Below are 21,525 nucleotides of genomic sequence, written 5' to 3'. Positions count from 1 at the left end.
ATAGGTAATCCCATTCACCCCCACAATCTACCACGTTTATTCATTTGTTGTATTCCTGGGTAGCAGGCACTGTGCTAGGCATTGGTCATATACAGATACCTCCCCTGTGGGGAAAGCAGACAAATCAGCAATTGTAATACCCTGTCTACAGCACTATGATCAAGATGTGTTCAAGGTGCTATAAGATTATAGAAGAGGAGTAGCTAACCTGGGTGGGGATTTTAAGAGTATCAGAAAAGCTTTCCAGAGCAAGTTGATCTCTGAGATGAGTATGGTTTTATTTTTACCAAGTATTTCTAGTTCTCCCCACTTCTGGGCACAGGTAGGAACTAACTTTCTGGCCCCTTTATAGGTGGATGGGCTGAGAGCTAATGTAGACCAGTTAGTTGTGAGAAGTTTGAGTGTGTCATGCTAAAGCTTTGGATTTCGTGGATTTGCTCCGAGTTTTGATAAGAGCACTGGCATACAGTAGTTTATTTTAGAACTACTGACAGTGGTATGAAGGGTGACTCACTTGGGGTGAGAGGGGAGTGAAGTAAGAGAAGACTAGAGGAAGAATAATTAGTGAAATGCCCCAGTATTGAGGGAGTACATTAAAAAATGAGAGGAGGAAATTATTTGCGTAGTAAGAAATGTTCATCACATTCCTCCATGAGGTTTTCTTCCTAGTCCTTTGGAAATATCTCTTGCAATAGTGTTTTCCAAACATGTGTAATCCCTAAGAATCATGGGTAATGTGTGCTAAAAGTGCAGATTTCCCGGCTTCTCCCATGGAGATCCTGACTCAGTAGGTCTAGAGTAGGGCCTAAGAAGCTGTATTTTAAACCCTACTCAAGGGCAGGTGATTAGCCAGGATTAAGGAACTTTGTGAGAGAATGTCTGATTCTCTGCAGTTTTAATTGCCTAGTAGCTTTTCTTCTCTCAAGTATGAATAAAGTTATTTGTCCAGTTTCTCACGAGCAAGTAAGCTAGAGCCCATAGAAAATGTTTAGGATAAGGCTGGTGTTTTCCTTTTCTTTAAGCCCCTTAGACTAATAAATATGGGCAGCAGAAGTATTCTTCAAACCAGGTAGGGAATTTGTAGTACTGTTCACAGTGTTTTTGTTTTTTTTAAATTGTTTTAGTAGTTATGCCTTTTAATATGCATTAGAAAAACATAATTAACATATCAAGCCTGTGATTTCACAGATATTGCTGTTTAGGATGAAACAAAAGTAGATAGACAATGTTAGATGTAAGATGACATCAAGAAAAATGAGTAAATAGTACAACTGGGCAATTTGGAACTAGCTATTAAAAACAAAAGGGTAAATATCCTATGCCTCCACAAATTCCACTTCTAGGTATGAACCATAGGTAAACTTTCACACACATACTTTTAGACACACACTTGCACATGTATGTAAGGATACCCCATGTAGCACTTTGTAATAGCAAACACTGACAAGTCTTAATGTCAGTCAGAAAAAAAAAAATTGGCTAAGTAAACTGTGATAGTCTTATGGTGGCAAACAGCAATCATAAAGAATGAATTGAATCTGTATTTAGCAACATGCAGAGATCTCAAAACATTGTTAAGCAAAGAAAGTAAATTATAGAAAATTCAAAATAACATTTACTTTACTCATACACAATATTTTCAAGGAATTCACAAATTCATGTAAAGGTATTAATGTCTAGATGGATGTACAACAAACAAAGCAACAGGTCAAAGTGGTGGGAGGAAAGGGATCAGGATTAGAAGGATCACAGTATTTTCTACCCCACAGCCTCACCACAGGTAGTAAGAAATGAAATGAACTGTGCCCTTCTGGAGTAGTGGATTTTGGAGGTAACTTCTCAGGCCTCCATTCCATTTCCAAATTGTATGAAACTAATGGGATTAACTGCTGCGATTAGTGGGTAAGGCCTGATTGGTCTAAACCAGAGGGTCCACAAACTTGAGCTTCCATCACAATTACCTGGATAGCTTGAAAAAAAATCCAGATTTGTGGGCCCCATCCCCAGAGTGTGGCTGTAAGGCCAGGACTGCTGTGACCTTTCTGCCTCCATGAAGGAAGTCACTATTTGAAAATGCACCTGTCTCTGGGAGAAGAGAGGGTTTTAGTTTCCTTGGCTGTTCAAGCAAATACCATGCAGTGGGTTGGCTTAAACAATGGGAATTTATTATTTCACAGTTTTCAGGCTAAGAAAAGTCCAATTCAGGTGTCACAGGGTGTTGCTTTCTTCCGGAGCACTGGTGCTCTGGGCCTGGCTGCCAGTGATCCTAGGTCCCAGGCTCCCCTGCCCTGTGGCAGTGCCCATGGCAGCCTCTCCCTTCTCTTCCCAGTTCCCATGGCCTTTGGCTTCTCGCCTCCCGTGACTTTCTCTATCTGAATTTCATTCTTCTTATAAAAAGAACTCCAGTCATAGGATTATGACCCATCCGGATCAAGTTAGGCCACACCTTACCTGAAGTAACCTCATCAAAAGGTCCTTCTTACAATGGGTGTGCATCCGCAGGAATGGATTAAGTTTAAGAACGTGGTTTTCTGGGATAATTACAGCTGCAAACCATCACAAGGAGGCTGAGAGAATCAGAGGAACAGTGTCCAACTTGAGCTCAAGCCTGAGCCCAGGTCTGCTTTGCCCGAAACCGGTTCTGTGGGACTTCTCCCCTACCTCAGCCACTAAGTTCCCTTTGTCGCTTCACCCTTGTTGGATTGGGTCTGTTGTTGTTGTTGCTGTTGTTGTTGTTACTGCTCCCTAACTGATAGCCCCTTTGGGCAATGTGGTGTGCTTGCTGGAAAATAATGGGCAAAGGCTCACATATGGCCCCTGTACCCAGTGGAAAAAGACATGGGACCCACACCTGGAGGATAGGATATTCAGGAGAGGAACACAGGTATGAGTAAAGACTATCTTGAATAACTTCTTTTTGTGTATCCTGGCCAGATCCACTCCTCATCACCACCTCAGCCCCAAATCAAATGACTAATGCAGACTTATTACAAGTGAACCCCTATTGAATTGCAATCTACTAAGAAGGAATTTCTTGCAATCCCAAGGCCAAAGTCTATTTTAAAGATTGCTTTTGTACAATTTCAGAAAGTGAAAATATGGCCAAATGTAAAAAAATAAATAAATAGAATGTATGAATTAGCAGCTGGTAGTTTTTGGCTGGAGAAAAATTCCAAAATGGGTTGAGTATGAGGCTAGACCAGTGGTTCTCAACTGAGAGTGTTTTTGCCCCTAGTCACTTTGGGAATATCTTGAGACATTATTAATTTTAACATGTAGAGGAGAGAGACGACAATTGAGTGGGTAGAGGCCAGTGATGCTGTTAAGCAACCTACAGTTCTCAGTACAGCCCTTCCCCCACAAAATTGTCTGATCCAAAATGTCAATCGGTGCAAGACTGAGAGACTGTGCTAGACTGATGAGAATTCAGATGATTCTGTAATGGATGAGTTTTTTTAGCTGGGGTAGGGAAGAGGGACATAATTTGGAACTTGGGTGGTCTTGGGTTTTGTCTTGTCAGTGAGAGATGTGAATGCCTTGTCAGAGAGGGTGGTCGGTAGATTTACAGCCTGGAAGATGTAATGCAAACCACAAGCAGTTTATATTTTAGATCAATGGAAGTATATCAATGGAGGACATCCACATTCTGGCTTCATTGTGAACTCATCTGTGTCCTTTATTTTGTCAAAGTGTTGGGTTTTGTTTCATTTGTTTTCCAATGAATGAAGGAAGGGTTGGGCCACTTTTACTTTATTTCTGTAAACTTTGATGATTAATTCCCATGATTCTGGCCCCAAATTTGGTTGTCCTTATTTGCCATAAACGTGGTTTATAGACAGTTTTGAAATGTAGTGTTACAGTGTTTAAAACACTCTTACAATGGGAGCATCTATAGAGATGGAGACTTTGTGGCACCTACTGCTCTACCTAAGCAAGATTGTTTATTAGGGCATAAGAATTATAATCTGCAAGTTATGAGCAGTGCAGCAAGTATCTACCGTTCGACCATGATAATTAATTTTTAAACTTTTAGGAGGTTTTTGGACATGAACAGTTGACGTATTTAATGTTTTCTTAGTTAACGTGTTCTTACCTTTTTTGAAGGGCTGAGTCTTCTGAGTGAATATGCTTCCCCTAGCCTGGCTCTTTGGGAAAGTTTTGTACCAGCATCCCTGCATTGTTTTAGAAACACACTTAATAAGGAGTCCTAACATTGGTAAAAAAACAAACAAACACCAAAAACAAAACAAATCCCAGTTTCTGAGCTTGCTTTTAGGGTTCGATGGTGGATTGAAAAAACTGCAAGTAATTCAGAATTTTGGATGCTAGAGTATCTCTTGATTGAAGGAGATACCAGAGGGGTAAGAAAGTACAATTTAGGAAGGTATTTGTATGCTGTTTGGATTTTTATCCTCTAAGCAGATAGTAAGCCATTGAAGGTTTTTGCCAAAGGATGATGGGATTAGATATGGGTATTTAGAAATATGACTATATGAAATGGGTGATTATCTGTACAGGATCCAGAGGGCACATGAGTGGTACCCAAAAGCCTTTGTGCCTTGAATCAATGCTTAGATTAGAAAGGCAGTGTGGATCAATTGTTAGAGTAGGTGCTGGAGTCAGTTTTCTTGGGTTCAAAGCCTGGCTCCATCACTTACTAGCTGTGAACTCTTAGACAAGTTATTTAACCCTTCTTTTGCCTCAGCTTTTTCACCTGAAAAATGGGGATAACAAGAACACCCACTTCTTTTGAGGGTTCAGTGCATTCATACAAGTAAAAACAGTGCCTGGCATATAATAAATATGCAATAATTTTAAACTATAATAATAATTATTGTTATCATTATTAGCCGCTCCCATGTAAAAGGGAAGTAAAGGGATTACAGGTATGGGCCTAAGTGTTCAAAAAGGTAAGGCAATGTTTCTCAACCCTGGTTGCACATTAAAATCCCCTGGAGAACTTTTAATCCCTGGTGCCAGACTTGAAGCTCTGGCCTAGAAGTATTATAGGAGGATGGCTGTTCAATGATACTGGAAGGAGACCTCACCTTAGGGAGAGAGGGATGTTGTGAAGGCTGTTGGGGAAGAAGCAAAAGTAAATCCCCTTCCAGTGTTCCAGAACAACCTCCCTGATCTCACTCTGTGAATCCTGCTCTTGGCCCAGCATCCCACATCCAGCTAGACTTGTCAACTGTCAGAGAGCCAAGGACCATAGGAGGTACGAAGCTTGGCATAGTCAGACTTTAAGGCTCCATTGGGGTCTCTACATACCAGGTATTCTATTACACATCTCATGCCTTAGCAAATCAGTCTACCAAGCAGTACTTGTTGAGCACCTTCTGCGTGACCAGCAGCATTCCAGGTGACTGGAGGGCAGCAGCAAGATAGCAATGTGGCTACTGGTGGGAATAAATTGTCATTGTTTGCTTTTTCTACGGGCGCCAAAACTCAGTTTGTTACGTGGTAATTGACAGTCCTTCCTTCTAAGAAAGTTTCCCTTGGATTCGCTGCCAATAGGAAGTGTATTATTCCTCAGAGCACTATAGCATTCATTTATCGAGTGCCCACTCAATTATGAGGCATGACAGAGTTTGCCATCTAAAAGAGGAAAGACCACCTAATGAGTCCTAGAGTCAGAAGTCTGGAATAAATGGATAGACAGATCAAAGAGTTAAGGGGATGCCATTGTAATTGGAGAAGCCCTATCATAGGAAGTGGGTCTTCCACCAGAATCTTAAAGGAGCCTTTGAATGGCTTGTGTGTAAGAGAAAGCAGGTTTTTGAACATAAAGAAATTATTTCAGTTAATTATCTGCTAAGAAAACAAGGTGCAGGCTGTACTAAACCATGGTGAGAATGAACTTAAGACCTGGTGAAAATTGGAATTCTATTTTGGGATCTTAAGAATTATTTTACCTACCTGAGGAGAAATTTAATTCCCTCAGAAATTATGTTGACAGCAAATTTTGGGGTCTGATTATTTTTCTGAGGGGACAATCCTTGCATGAAATGGAGAATAAAAAGCTTTTCCCTTTGGGAATTGTTTCCTTCTGGAGTTAAAAGACAGTGATGGCTATTGACCCAAATCAGGTATTGCTCTTAAGTTGACTTAGGTTCACTTTGGGAAGATGATAACAGGACTCATTTGGGAGCGTGGATCAGTGGTCTTATTGTAGACAGAGATGAAGAGGGAAGGTTTGGGATTGGGGTGGGGGAGCTTGGACAATGAGATGTACCTGAGACTAGTATTGAACCTAATACTTGTCTTTCTGTTACTTTGAATCATAACCACCCCAAATCACCAATATTCTTATTATCCATCAAAATGTACTTCTTTTCTGCTACAAGATGTAAGCATGTTGAGGATAAAATTATGGTTTAACTACTTGTAGTGTCTTATATGTCTGTGCAATTGAATTGGAATATACAAAGAGCTCAGTTAATAAGGCTCTCTTGGCACTTATCAGGGAATAAGTGATTGCAAGGAGGATGGGCCATTGTTTACTTTTCCTCTCTATAGTCCCCTCTTTTCCCCTTCATTCCCTTTGTATGGGACTGCAAGAAAGAACGAAGAGATGAGGAAGGGAGTGTTGGTCGACATAAAGACTATTCAAAACACCAAATAGAAAATCCATGAAGGTCACAGATTTCCTTTTCCATTTTTAGTGACTCCTTAAAGTTTGCCTGGCTAGAGGGGCAGTTTTCTAAATGTGAAACAAAAAAAATGATAGCTATGAGAAGAATATCTTGAATTTACACACTACCTTTCTTCTGAGAAGTTCAAAGTACTCTGCAAACTTGTCATCATTATCCCTGGGAAGAAAACTGTAGTCTGACTTCAAGAAGAATAATCCCCCTTCAGCAGTTGGGAGGAGTTGAACCACGTGAGTGTCCCTGCTGAGTTCATGCCAAGTGCCCCGGGCTGTTCCCATTCTATATCTCAGATACTCAGTGTGGCTGGATGGAATCCAAGTGAGGTCTCTTGATGAACTCTATATCTCATGCTAAGAGGCACACTGTGAATTTTTAAAGTTTCTTATTCTTTATTCCCAAAGGACCATGTTTGGAGCTAGCCAAGTTAACATGCCAGTAAAACAAGCAGCACTAAGTAGTATTTGTGTTATCATGACTGAGCCCCAAAATGGATTATGTCAGGTAAAACCTGGAGTGTCGTAAAGAAGACTCCCTGAGGAGAGAAGTGAAGACATCCTTCCTCCTGATGTTGTTTTGATTAGGATCTTGTAGCAGTAGTTAGAAATTCTGTTAGCAACTTGAAGGGAAAAAGGCAGCAGGTATACATTCTTTTCTTTCTCTGTGTTTGCAAGGAATTGTGTTCACATCCAATAAAATTGCTTGCTTTCCTTGTTTCGTTCTGCCCCCTAGTCTCTAGACCCATGCCTTCTGTCTGGCTCCATATAAGGAATCCGTGGAGGCTCAGTCATTGGAAGAAAAGTTCACAGCATATGAGGAGAAATAGAACTGTGCCTTGTAGATCTAATGTCATTTCCTCAAATCAGGTCCACTTCAGGGGAAGATTCACTGGAGAAATTATCGGAATTATTGCAACAAAGATTATTTGGAAATTGAAGGTGGAACCGGGAACCATTTATTAGGTCAAATTCTCTTCCCGTTTCCTTTGACTCTGATGTGAGGTGAGTTTAGTGAGTTTATTTCTACTAACAAGTCTAATACCCTGTCAGACAGAGCAGCTGTTTCATTAGAATCTTTATTTTCTTAATCACTGGAGTGTCTCTCTTAGGAAACATGACTGGCCACTTAAATCTTGCTCAGCTATAAATACTTGTCCTGTATCTAGACCTGACAGCATGCATATTGTGTCTACCACCAAACTAGTGAATTGTTTACACCTTTTCATGCAGTGGTCTGAGTTTTTGGAGGGCTCTTTGTGTTTTCCTTGTAAATACTTCCATGTTAGTTGTTCTATATCTTCTCAGGGTTGGGGGGGATACTGGGAATCTTTGATTTATTTAAATGGAATTTAAGAGGCTGTGAGGTTTTGTGGTACCTATTTATAATTGTACTTCCCATCTCAACTTCCCCTGTTGTGCAAATTATTCTTGCTGAGAAACTTCCAGTGTCTATTCTTTTCTCCAAAGGCTATACGCTTTAGGGTGGACACGTGGAGCCCTCTCCACGACCTTTTTCTGTGAGCTTATTGACCCCTGTTCCTGCCCACCTGTCTCCTCACACATATTACACCTTTCACCTTGGTACCTGCTCTCATTTGAGAGGGGTCTGTGAAATTTTTGCCATTATATTGTCATGTTCCATAAGGTGGGGAATCACAAAGCACTGCCCTTTGTTTGCCAGGTAACTTTGCCTTCCTTTCGTCATTTGCAATCTTTTAAGGCTCCGCCTAGTCTCCCACACTGCCCTGGAATTCCTATAACGTTCCTATAACCGTGGAGCCTACCCCAGGAGGCTCCCAGCGCTCAGAGGGGGCCCTGTTAATGGCCAAGGAGGGTAATCTGTATACCCAGCCCATTCTTCCAGAAGTGACCCCTCGTGCTGGAATCCTTGTGTAACTTGACAACACAGAGGCTTGGGCTGGGTATGAGAGACCCTAACTAGTACTAAAGTTGTTCCAAGGCAGGAATTTAACAGTGAGGCTCACTGCGTGTAATTTTAAGCCCTGACTGAGATTCTGTGGTCCCTGATCTTTGGCCTAGGTGATGGGGAACACACACTGTCTTTAATGTATAAACTTGGGTGGGTGGGTCCTGGGCGTGTATGTCTATCCTGTGTGTGCAAGCTGGAGTTAGTTGTTTGGTGGTAACAAGTACCGTTTTCCAACTGCATGTGGCTCACAGAACTGGGTTAGCTCTGAGAGGTGCTCAGGAAAGCTCTTCTGCTGAGCCTGGAAGCTCTCCTGCATTCAAGGTGCCCTCAGAAGAGAGGTGGTTAGGTGCCTAGTGTTTCATAAGCCAGTGGATGGACCTCTTGTCTAAACACCAGGAGATTTCAGAGCTGAAAGAGACCTTAGCTCCCCTACTGTGAGGAGGAAATGAGTATTTAAAAAGTAGCATTCTTGAGGCTTCTTGCTCTCCCCCAGGCTCCGCAGGGCCTGGGGGTTTGAAAGTAAAGGGTATAATAATCCAGTGCAGTTTTATAATTCTGATATATTTGTGTCCCTGTATTTATAAAATTGTAAACTGCCTAGACATGTCCCATTAATAAGCAGCTGAGCTAGTAACAGTTGCAGATTTGTGTGTGTGTGTAGGATATTCGTCCATATTGGTTACAAAATGCTCCCCAAATTGTAAGTAATCCTCTACTATAGTCTAAAGAGTGACACAATTTAGCTTGCTTGATAAAGAATAAGTTTTCAAAAGTGTGTTGTGGAAGGGTCTTGTTTGACTTTGGGATGGCTTTGCAACAGTTTTGAATTTTCATTGGCTTCATGTGGTGTGACCTGGCTTGCATTTGGATTCAGAAGCTGGGGTTTGAGTCAGGCTCTGCCCCTCACCAGCTGGGTGATCCTGAGGAAGCTCCTGACCTGAGCCTCGCTTTCTTCAGCTGGAAAAAGGTGGTCACGCTTGCCCTGCCTACCTCTTGAAGTATTTCATCTGGCTCCAATGAAATAACATATATATAAACAATAGTGTTTTGTTTGCTTAAGACTGCCAATGGACAAATACCAGAAATGGGTTGGCTTTTATAAAGGGAATTTATTTTGGGTAAAAGCTTGCAGTTCTGAGACCATGAAATGTCCAAATCAAGGCACCATTAGCGATGTTTTTTCACCAAAGGTGGGATACTGGAAGACCCTGGAGTCCTGTCACATAGCAAGGCAAGACGGCAGCTGATCGCTGCTGTGGCTGAAGTCCTCTATCTTACATGGCAGCATCAAAAATGGCAGCGGTTCTCTTTCTCTGTGTGTTTCTGCTTTCAGTTCGCCACTTACATAAGCTTCCAGAAAGAGGGCAGAAACCCAACCTGAGTCATGCCTCATTGAAATAGTCTAATCAAAAGCCTAAAGTGATCCTAATCAAAAAGTGATCTAGGGGGAAGCAGACTTGGCCCAATGGTTAGGGCGTCCACTTACCACATGGGAGGTCCACGGTTCAAACTCTGGACCTCCTTGACCCATGTGGAGCTGGCCCACGTGCGTTGCTGATGCGCACAAGGAGTACCGTGCCATGCAGGGGTGTCCCCGCATAGGGGAGCCCAATGCGCAAGGAGTGCGCCCTGTAAGGAGAGGAGCCAGCGTTAAAGAAAGTGCAGCCTGCCCAGGAATGACACCACACACACGGAAAGCTGACACAACAAGATGACGCAACAAAAAGAAACACAGATTCCCGGTGCTGCTGATAAGGATAGAAGCGGTCACAGAAGAACACACAATGAATGGACACAGAGAGCAGACAATTGGGGGGGGGGGCAGGGAGGAAGGAAGGGGAGAGAAATAAATAAAAAATAAATCTTAAAAAAAAAAAGTGATCTAGAGAAGCAGTTGTGGCTCCATATGGAGAGTCCAGGGTTCTATACCCATGTGGTGAGCTGGCCCACACACAGTGCTGCTGTGTGCAGGGAATGCCATGCCATGCAGGGGTGTCCCCCACATAGGGGTGCCCCACATGCAAGGAGTGCACCCCACAAGAAGAGCCTCCCTGCGCGAAAAAGGGCAGCCCCCCAGGAGTGGCGCCACACACGGAGAGCTGACAGCAAGATGACGCAACAACAAAAAAAGGCGACAGTTTCCCGGCACCGCATGGCAAGAATACAAGCGGACACAGAAGAACACACAGTGAATGGACACAGAGAGCAGACAATGGGGGAGGGGGAGAAGGGGAGAGAAATAAATAAAAATAAATCTTGTTTTTTTAAAAAAGTGGTCTAATCAAAAGTTCCCTTAACTGAATCTAACCAAAAAGCTCCACATACAATAGGCTTCCATGGACAGGAATGGGTTAGCTTAGGAATATAAATTTCTGGGGACCATAAAAGACAAATTAGAATATGACACCTTCTGGACTCCCAAAATACATGATCATTCCATATGCAAAATACACTCGTTGCATCACAATATTTTAAAATGCTTTAAATCATTTCAGTAACAATGCTAAGTTTAAAATCTCATAAAAATGAGTCCCGAGAGTCCTGCCTTTTTACTATGTGACTTTCAGGGAATGGGACTCATCTCTGAGTGGTCTACCCTGCTGTAGGACTGGGTGAGGGGTCCAGAGAGCAGAGCAGCCAGGCTTAGGTGGCAGCCAGTTCTCCACTGGGGCTGTGGCTCTTGAGGGTGGCTGCTGCCAGCAATCTCCTCCTCTGCTCCTCGGGCAGCTGTGCCCACTCCTGAGCATTCCTTTGGTGGGTCACACCTGGACCCAGAGCTCATCTCTTGGGTGGGGACGGAGGCTGTGCCTGCTGCCACTGGCCAAGTCTAGGCAAGGGTCACACAGCATCATGGGAGGTCCGGGGCTCAAACCCCGGGCCTCCTTGACCCATGTGGAGCTGGCCCATGTGCAGTGCTGATGTGTGCAAGCCGTGCCACACAGGGGTGTCCCCGCTTCGGGGAGCCCCACGCACTTAGGGGAGCCCCACGCGCAAGGAGTGTGCCCCGTAAGGAGAGCCACCCAGCGCGAAAGAAAGTGCAGCCTGCCTAGGAATGGCATCCGCACACACGGACAGCTGACACAACAAGATGAGGCACCAAAAAGAAACACAGATTCCCAGTGCCGCTGATAAGGGTAGAAGGGATCACAGAAGAACACACAGCGAATGGACACAGAGAGCAGACAACTGGGGGTGGTGGTGAGGGGAGAGAAATAAATAAATAAATCTTTAAAAACAAAGAGTTACAGGCATGCAGTCTGTCTTGGGACAAAATTCCCCTCCGGCTTTAGACCTGTAAAACTTGGAAAACAAATTATCTACTTGCATTATGCAAAGGAGAGACAGGCAAAAGCTAAACACTTGCATTACCATGGGGAGAAATTGGAAGGAAAACAGTCGTTATGCATCCCAAACAGTTCTAAAACCTGTAGGGCATACTCCATTATTTGAAAATGCGAGAGTTCGTCTATAGAATGATGTGATCTTCTCCTCAGGACCTCATGGAGGCCCACCCCTTCCATGGGCTTGCCCAACGGCCATCTTCTCAGTTCCATCTTCATCAAGCATCTGGGTGGTGGCCAAGCTCTTGGTGTCACCCTCCAAGAATGCTGGGGTGATAGCCACAATTCCGCCAATCTCTGGGGCACAGTCTCAACCTCCTTAGCACAGCGGAGTGGCCATTTCCATCAAGAACCACTGGAAGAGAGGCATGGCCTCAGCCATACCAGTCTGGATGCAGGAAGGTGACTATTTTGAACTTCACAGCATTTCAGGTTTGGGGCCTAACTTTGTTTTCTAAAGCAACCATCTTCTGGTAGAAACTATTATGGTCCTCTGGTATCAAAGGCATATGTCTGATTTCTGGCTCTGGGGCTAATTAGAAGCAGGCAGGACCAAAAGACCTTTGTCCATGAGGAATAATCTGGGAACTTCTTAGCTCAATTGGGAAGGGCAGGCTCTTCTGGACAAGTAGGGTCCCAATCCTATCATGTTTAAGAGCATATGTTTTTTGGGAGGTGGACATACCTGGATTTCAGTCCTCTTTCTGGAATTTAATAGCAGGGTGCCTTTGCACGAGTTACTCAGTAGTCTAAGCCTCAGGCTCCTCTACATGAAAATGGGGAGAGACCTGTCTTGAACATCACTGGTGAAGAATAATGAGATTTTTTTTTTTTTTTTGCTCTTTTTTAAAATTTTTTTATTTAATTTTTAATTTTTTTATTGACTTTGTAATAATATTACATTAAAAATATATATATATGAGGTCCCATTCAACCCCACCACCCCCACCCCACCTCTCCCCCCCCAGCAACACTCATTCCCATCATCATGACACATCCATTGCATTTGGTAAGTACATCTTTGGGCACCTCTGCACCTCATGGTCAATGGTCCACATCATGGCCCATATTCTCCCCCATTCCATCCAGTGGGCCCTGTGAGGATTTACAATGTCCGGTGATTGCTTCAGTAGAGAGCTTTGCATGGTTCCAAGTACTCCATTTACTGGTTATTGCTTATGGTGACACAGTCATCTTTGGGGTTTAATTTTTATAGGTAAGAGTATTAGTGACAACTGAGAATATGTGGAACAACTCTGTAACAAGATAAAGCTTTATGTCAGTAAAAAGTGATGGAAATATTTCTAGAAATTAATGGAGGAGGAGAACTGGCCAGCTCTGGATAATACTATATGGAATGTTTTCAATATGAAAGCAAATATCTTGCCTCAGATTGTCTTCTTAACAGTTCATTCAGACTCCCAAAGTACTACTGAGTAGCTAATGCATTAAGGTGATCATACAACCAACCAACTTTATACAATCAGAGGTATACTCAATATCAACCACAGAATTGTAAGTTTGCCATCTCACTTTGACTTATTCCTGGCTAGGAAGAGCTAGAACCTCTTAATGCTCTCTGTAACATGGAAACTCATATAGTTCTTCCTTATCCACTTTTTCCCTAAAAAGTGAATAATAATGTGTGGTTATGCTGATGCAAAACAAAATAAAAAAGCACTCCCATGAATACACATTTTCCTGGGACAAACCATAGAGAAAAACTCTGAATGTATTTAATGAAAACATTTTGCTAGCTCGGAATTTTTCAAAGAGATCCAGCTTTCTTGTGGAAAACAACGCAGGATTCTTAGAGAAAATATTGAAGGTGGGAAAAGTATCCTTCTTTTCCTTTATCAGTATTGCTTTGCCAAAGAAGATCCTGGCTAGCTTATTCACTGAACAATGGAAAGAAGTTGATTATATGCCTCTATCACTCCATGGGCAAATTTTCAACTTTGGTTTCCTTGCTTACAGTAATACAAGTACTTTTCTTATAACTATCTTGTTTCATAAAGGATTTAAGGCCATTAAAATACAAGTAAAATAAAACATAAATTAAAAGAATTCAGAGGAAAAAGAAATAAGGCAAAGTTGGGTACATGAAATGTGTGCCATGTTAGCTGTGGGACACAAATTTGGCTCTGGGTTTCCCAGCAACCCATGCAAAGAGGAAAAGCTCATTGGTCATATGATTTTATTTTATTTGTTTATTTATTTTTAAAGATTATTTTATTTATTTCTCTTCCCATCCCCCCCCCCCCCATTGTCTGCTCTCTCTCCATTCACTGTGTGTTCTTCTGCTTCTGCTTGCATTATCTGGCAGAACTGGGAAACTGCATCTCTTTTTTTTGTTGCGCCATCTTGCTGTGTCACTTCTCCATGTGTGCGGCACCACTCCTGGGTGGGCTGTACTTTTTTCACACAGGGCAGCTCTCCTTGGGCGTGGGGCACCCCTACGCAGGGGCGTCCCTGCATGGCACGGCACTCCTTGTGCACGGCAGCACTGTGCATGGGCCAGCTCACCACACGGGTCAGGAGGCCCTGGGGATTGAACCCTGGATTCTCCATATGGTAGACGGTCGCTCTATCAGTTGAGCCACGTCCACTTCCCTCATATGATTTTAATAAAATGGAGTTTCTTAGGAGGCAGTTAGTTGTCCCTGGCACTGAAAACAGAAGTAAGTTTTCTCACGGGTACTCATGAAGAGGATATTTTGAATACTGATGATCAGCTTTCTCAGTTGCACCACAGTGTCTGCCATTGAGTTTAATAGAACTGCTTTATGTAACAGTCCTCATTCTTGGCGTTTTGCCAAAATATAATTTTGAGAAGAAATAACCTCTAGGCAATCTTCCTTCATGGTATTCATTTTCAACTGAACTTTTGTGAGATATTGAGCAGAAGAGAGTTAGAGGTCATCTTCTCTGATAAATAACTGGAATGCACCTCTTTTCTGCAGATGGCAAAATGCAGAACCACAGGCTTTAAACTGTTCACGAAGCTGGGGCAGAGAGGATATTCCCTTATAAAATGGGAGTCCAAAGTTTTGGGGACCAGAAGAGAAGGCCACCACCTAAGCATGGAAAGGGCAAATACAACAAAGGAAATGCAGAAAATTTGGGGGACACGGAAGATTTTATTACCTTAATATAACCACTATTCACGTTTTTTATATATTTCCTTTCTTCTTTTCCTCATGAATAAAGCTAACATAATCAGAATATGCAGGCAATTTTATATCATTTTTCACTTAAATAAGCAGTCTAAAAAAGTTATTACATTTTATATTACTGTGTGAACTTCATTTCTTTACAAACAAAATGCATGTGTGGACATGTTACCTAGGCTTACATGTACCTACCTGATATTTAAATTTTTGAAAGACAATGAAAAAATCTTGAAAGAAGCAAGGGAAAAATGACATATACAGGAAAGCATTAATAAAATTGATGGCTGACATCACAAACAATGGAGGCCAGTAGGCAGTGGAATGACATATTCAAGGTGCTGATAGAAAAAACCTGGCAGACAAGAATTCTATTTTCCCAGTAAAACTAGCCTTCAAAAATAAAGATGAAATAAAGACTTGCCGAGATAAACAAAAACAGAGAAAACTTGTTGCCAGAAATGCTAAAGAAGTCCTCTAGCCTGAAAGGAAATAACATCAAAACGTAACTCAAGGGAAGTGGTTGTGGCTCAAGCAATTGGGTTCCATCTACCATATGGGAAGTCCAGGGTTTGATGCCTGGGGCCTCTTGGTGAAGGCAAGCTGGCCCACATGAAGTGCCAGCCCATGCGGAGTGCTGGCCCACACAGGAGTGCTGCCCCACGCAGGAGCGCCGCCCCGCACAGAGAGCTGATGCAGCAAAATGATGCAACAAAAAGAGACACAGAGGAGAGACAATGAGAGACTTAGCAGATCAGGGAGCTGGGGTGGTGCAAGAGAATGATTGCCTCTCTCCCACTCTGGAAGGTCCCAGGATCAGTTCCCAGAGCTACTGATGAGAATAGAAGCAGACACAGAAGAACCCGTGATGAATGGACACAGAGAGCAGACAATGGAGGGAGGGGGGAGAAATAAATACATAAATCTTAAAAAAAAAAGAACTCAAATCCACAGGAAGAAACGAAGAGCATCAGAAATGGTAAATATGTAAGTTAATATGAAAGGGTCTATAAATGCACTTTTCTTGTTTATTTTCTTGAAAGACCTAAACATTATATAAAGCAATAATTGTAACACTGTATTTTTATGTTTACAACATGTATAGCGGGAACATATATGATAGTGTTTGCACAAAGGAGGGTGAGGTGAAATGGAGCTATACTGCAACACAATTTTTATACTTTACCATAATTAGTATTGATCCAAAGTAGATTGTGGTAAGCTAATATGCATACTGTAATCTTTAGCACATCCTCTAAAAAGGTCAAAACGTAAAAAAAGTTGTAAAATTAGCAAAGGAAGATTTAATTGGTACATTATAAGAGTCTTTAAGACGCATTCTTGCCCTTTAGCTTGTTTTCTTTTTAAGAAAAATATTTCTAATCAAGGGATCAAAATCACATGGCGTAGTGACTGAGGTGCACAAAGCTTTGACTGGCACTTACAACACTTCACTGGTGCTAAGACTGCTGTAATGTCCAAGGTTTCAGTTTCCTGGTGTGTGTGTGTGTGCATATACACACATACATATGTACATACCTATATATACATGAATACATATATATATATTCTGTGCTGCTTTTACAACCACATGATAGAGAGGTTGATAGCTGCTTATTTTGATTAGGAATATATTTCACTATTTTAAATAAGAATGGGTTTTACTCCCTGACATTTAAAATAATAGTAGATCAGAGTCACATAGATCCTCAAGAGAATGCAAATATAACTCTGGTCTCTCCTTTTATTTAGCAAAATACACAAATACACTCTCCTGAGAGTGAAAGATCATTCCTTTCTATTTCTCACTTCCAGTGATGTGACTTAGAAAAAGTCAGTGGGAAAAAAATGTCTTGGGCAGAGCCATTTGGCTCTGAATAGGACTTTGGAGATCTGAAAATCAGAGAGCGGGACTTCTTGAGTAATTGGGGAAGGGGGTCAGGCAGGGGTCTCGTGGAGTAACATTAGTCAGTGTGATGATTAGGCTAATGAGCCAACTCGTCCAGGTAATTGTGCCCAGTTGTTTGGTCAAGCAAACACTGGGCTAATTGTAATACAAGGATGTTTATGGACTTCAGTCACCAGTGACTTTACTGCATAGATGACTGGTTACATTACAGCAATCAGAGAGATTGCTGTCAGCAATGAGTGAGGCTTTATCCAATCATTTGAATGCCTTAAAAGTGGAAGTGATTTCAGTGTTCAAAGAGAGTTTCCCAGCTCGTCTTTGGATAGCCAACGTCCCTCGGAAACTCATCAAGCATCTTCATTGGGCTTTCGTTGGTGCGCCTGGTTTGCAGCGTGCCTGCGGAACCGGGACTTGAGCACCCCCATGGTCATGTGAGAGACTCTTACACAATCTCGTACTATTTACAGATACCTCCTATTGATTCTGCTTCCCTAGAGAACCCTAACTAATAAAGTCAGTAAGAGATTTTTGGCAGAGGGGGCTAAAGGATTTGTAAGAAGAGAGATACTTAATGCTCAGTTTTTAGGCTGTGTGCTGTGGGGTGCTGTGGTTAATTCTTGCATGGTTTCAGACCTTCAATAGAATATGTTATACACCCCCATGCCTTGAGTGACTGATGTTTTGGGAAAATTAGGCAAAGAGGCTGTTTAAATGGATTGGAGGTAAAGAGACCAGAGGGGTTACTGGAGGTGAGACTTGAGTGTGAGGAGAGGAGTTCAGCAAAACAGGAAAAGAGATGACTTGAGAACATAGCTCCAAGAGAATTTAATGCCTTCTTGGGGCTCCCTGCTGAATGTGGAATTAGAGATTCATTCTTATGTGTATTTCAAAGAACAAGTGGATCTCCTATGATATTTTTGAAACATAAGCATGTGTGATACCTGTCCTTTTCTTGAATGACCTCTGGGTTCTGCTATTACTTTTTTCCCCTTATACATATTTTATTGTACCTTTATTGTATTCTTTTGAAGCATGTCCCTTTTTTCTGCTATGTGGAATTACGTTCTGTTCCAGGAAGAGATGTATAAATCCATTTTCTTAAACTGTGGTCATTTTCTGCTGGCCAGATGCTCTGGTAAAATTCTATCTTCTCCAGGCAGGGACCGAAGTGTGACTATCAAGTGAGGAGGCTAATCTTTTTTCTTTTCATCATATATGGCTTAAAGAAATCAGTCCCACTGTGTTTGATTGCTTTGTTCTCTGACAGCCTTAAGAAGTAGGGGGAGGGGAATCATTCAGTGGATTGTCTCAGACATAAACCCTTTTGTAGTAAGAGAATATTTCTTTTAAAGGAATTCAATCAAATGTGACTTCAGCCATCTCAAATCTTCCCTTCCCAATAAATGACTATATGTATTTGAAAAGACATTATAAAATTAAAACCCTTCAGTTGATTTAATTAAGCAGCTTGGATTAATGAGAGGATGTATTTTTGCCTGCAGTTATGAAGACTCCTCTATTACCCAGTATTCAGTTAATGAAAGGAAACAATCAATACATATTTGAAAATTTTTCTCCTCTCCAGCATTGCAAATTGCATATAAGCTGCAACTTTCCACTACTGGATAATAAAGTCCTACAAGAACAAACACCATTTTCTTTGTCTATATAAAAATGGAATGGGTTTTTGTGTTTCTAGCATGCTGTCACCAGGTGTATTTACTGCCCATACTTTTGTTTCAGAAACATAAACACAGTGTGTGTACTCCATCATAGAAAAGGTTAATTTCCTGACAAATTGATTCAGAACTTAACTGTAAAGTAAATTCTCTTTTCTCATTGGCTTCTATTTTAAAGCCAGAGAAACCCTTCCATGATAGACTATATGAAGGAATTAAAAATATTGGATGAGAGTTCCAGATGATTGCCAGCTCCCTGGAATTCTGGGGTTACAGTAGACTCTACCTGTTGACTGTATTTCCCTTTTCTCCTTTGGAGCCACTGGTAGCAGTTTCTAGAGAGACTTTTCTGTGTCTTTCCTTGAATGCTAAGAATTTATGTCTCTATATTCATGGCTTCTAGAACTTTGCTTCATTCTTCCTTTAGTTTGGGTACTTTAAATCTCTAATAGAGCTGAGTTTCAGGGTCAGCTTACCATTGGGTTCGCTAATAGCCTCATGCACCTTTCAACCTGAAAGTGTCCTCCCTACTTCCCGTCCCTTCCTCCTTCTCATCCTACCCTCTTCTTACCCACCACTGCCTTGCCTTCCCTCCCTCTCATCTTTTTTTATTTCAGTAAATTTTAAAAGTATATAGCAAAGTACAGGGACAAACATTGTATTTTCACCATGTAAAATTTATAATTAGCATTTTAAACCCCAAACTTGACTTTTTAGATGAAATTTAACATTACAGATAAAATTTAAAAAATTGATGCCATTCTCCCCCTCCCAGAGGTAACCCCTATCAAGTGTTTCATATGACCAAATGATTCATCTGATGGCCCTTCTTTGTCTGTACAGCCATGTCAACAGGATCTCACAGAAGGATGCTCTCTTGCTTTGGGTCATTACTTCATTACATGTTGATGAGGGCTGTGTGCTAGATTGGGGTTGAAGATATTCCAGAAGCAAAATTAATAAACATCCACTCTTACCTAAATTGTATGGGGAAATATGCAGACCGACTGCCAGGGGGTTAATATAGTTAGGAAGAATTAGGTGTAGGAGCCTAGCCTGTAGGCACTCTTTGTTGAGATTCTCTCTGTCTCCCATCTGTACAGGCAGCTAGACCTTTAGAGACTTGGATCTTCTTTTCCGGGAAACCTGCCTCAGGATTTAAGCATTCCTGACCTCATTCTCTATTGTTCTCTTTAATTCTTACAGATTTTAATGTTCATGTGTCTAATCCTGGCCTCATGGCTGATTCCTGACTCCCGGTGGTGTGATGGCTTGGTTTTGGTATTTTTAAATCTGCACCATCCCCCAGCTCTGCTCAGTTTAGGTGAGGAAACTCAGCAGTGGGCTCTAATCCAGTCTCCTCATCCCAGCCCAACACAGCTAGCTAGGAGGTAGGTAGGGCCTGGTTATCCACCTGGCTAAGATTTGACTTTGGCTCTAGATCTTTACAGCTTCGTTCTATTACTGCCAACTCGCAGATCTTAGGGGTTACATTGAGACTAAGCAAGCAAGATGCCAAGAGAGAAGTGTCAGGGAGCCTGGAATCTGAGCTGCTAATCTCAGCTTTACTGGTCTGACCACTAGGGCAGACCTTAGAAGGAACAGATGTTGAAATTGGCCACAGTTCTAAGGATCTCCTTTAATTCCCTCTTGGTGCTGAGTCTGGGACCTGAAACCTCTGCTTTCTACAGCTTCAGAAACAAGTGGCAATGACACAGAGACTGAGATTGATGATCCTAGGTAAGTGCTGGGTGTTTGCGGGGCACCTCCTCACTTGCTCCACCAAGAGGTCAATTTATAAGCTGCACTATGTGTGTCTTGTTCTTTTGATTCTTCTAACCCTTCTTCTTTCAGCTTCTTTCATTTATTTTTTTCCTTCTCCCTTTACCTTGACTTATGGATTTGCTTTGTTCTCTTTCTTATGCTGTACCTGGTTAACTTGTCCTCCTAGCTGGTGAATTGTAGTGGCACATAAATGAGGAAATGGAAAATATTGATCAGCTTTGTATAAAACTTGCCAAAATTTTTATCATCCCTTCTCACTCTCATCAAATACCAGGGAAATAATATGGTGGATAATAGTCTCCACCAGTGTCTGAAATTCAGGACTCTTTCTCTGGATAATATTCTCTGTGGGGGGAAAATTCCATTTCCAGTCTATAAAAAGATAATATTACTAAGGAAAAACTCTATCTCTATTTTTACATATTCCAATTTTAGCTTTCTTTGATCTCATAAGACCCCAGCGATTAAACTTGTGGTCCATGAGGAAGAGTAATTGATCTACTTTTTCTCTGTACTGTTGGGCTGTAGCTATTTAACGTTAAGTCAGAGTGTGTCTCTCTTTCATGCTTTTTAAGGAAAACAAACCAAATAACATAAACAAAGAGAGGCCAAAATGACAACATTCCTTATCCTTTTAAAAGTTAGAATATGCTCAAGGTTAAAATCACCAACCCGATCTCTCAGTGAGTGCCACTTTCTGGCAGCAGCAAGAATATTGCATTGAATAACAGCAGAGTTGGCTGTCTGGATTCCAATGCTTTGTCGGTATTTACCTGCTGGGGGACCTTAGGCAAATCATCCAACCCATTTTAGCCTCAGTTTTCTCATGTGTAAAATGTGGGTCGATGACACAAACCTATCTTAGATTGTTGTGATATCAGAGGTAACCTGAAAAGTGCTTAGCAAAGAGGTTGGCATAGAAGAAGCACTATTACAGTCCTTCCTCTGCCTTCTTTCCCTGCTTCCTCTCATCCTCCTCCTATCACAGCTTAGTAGTTCAAACCAAAGCTCTGTCAGGAACTGCCTGAGTTTGATCTTGGCCGCACCCATTCTTGTTTTGTG

At 41.8% G+C, this 21,525-nt stretch overlaps 1 long non-coding RNA gene across 2 annotated transcripts in view; it reads left to right on the top strand.

Moving 5' to 3' along the window:
* Positions 1 to 21,525, top strand: part of LOC105746014 (uncharacterized) — a 116,134-nt gene that overhangs the window by 2,462 nt on the left and 92,147 nt on the right. The gene's annotated exons all lie outside the window — the stretch shown is intronic.

This window comes from Dasypus novemcinctus, chromosome 8 (assembly GCF_030445035.2).
Source record: "Dasypus novemcinctus isolate mDasNov1 chromosome 8, mDasNov1.1.hap2, whole genome shotgun sequence".
NCBI classification, from domain to species: domain Eukaryota; kingdom Metazoa; phylum Chordata; class Mammalia; order Cingulata; family Dasypodidae; genus Dasypus; species Dasypus novemcinctus.
This window is presented reverse-complemented; position numbering and strand designations above follow the sequence as displayed.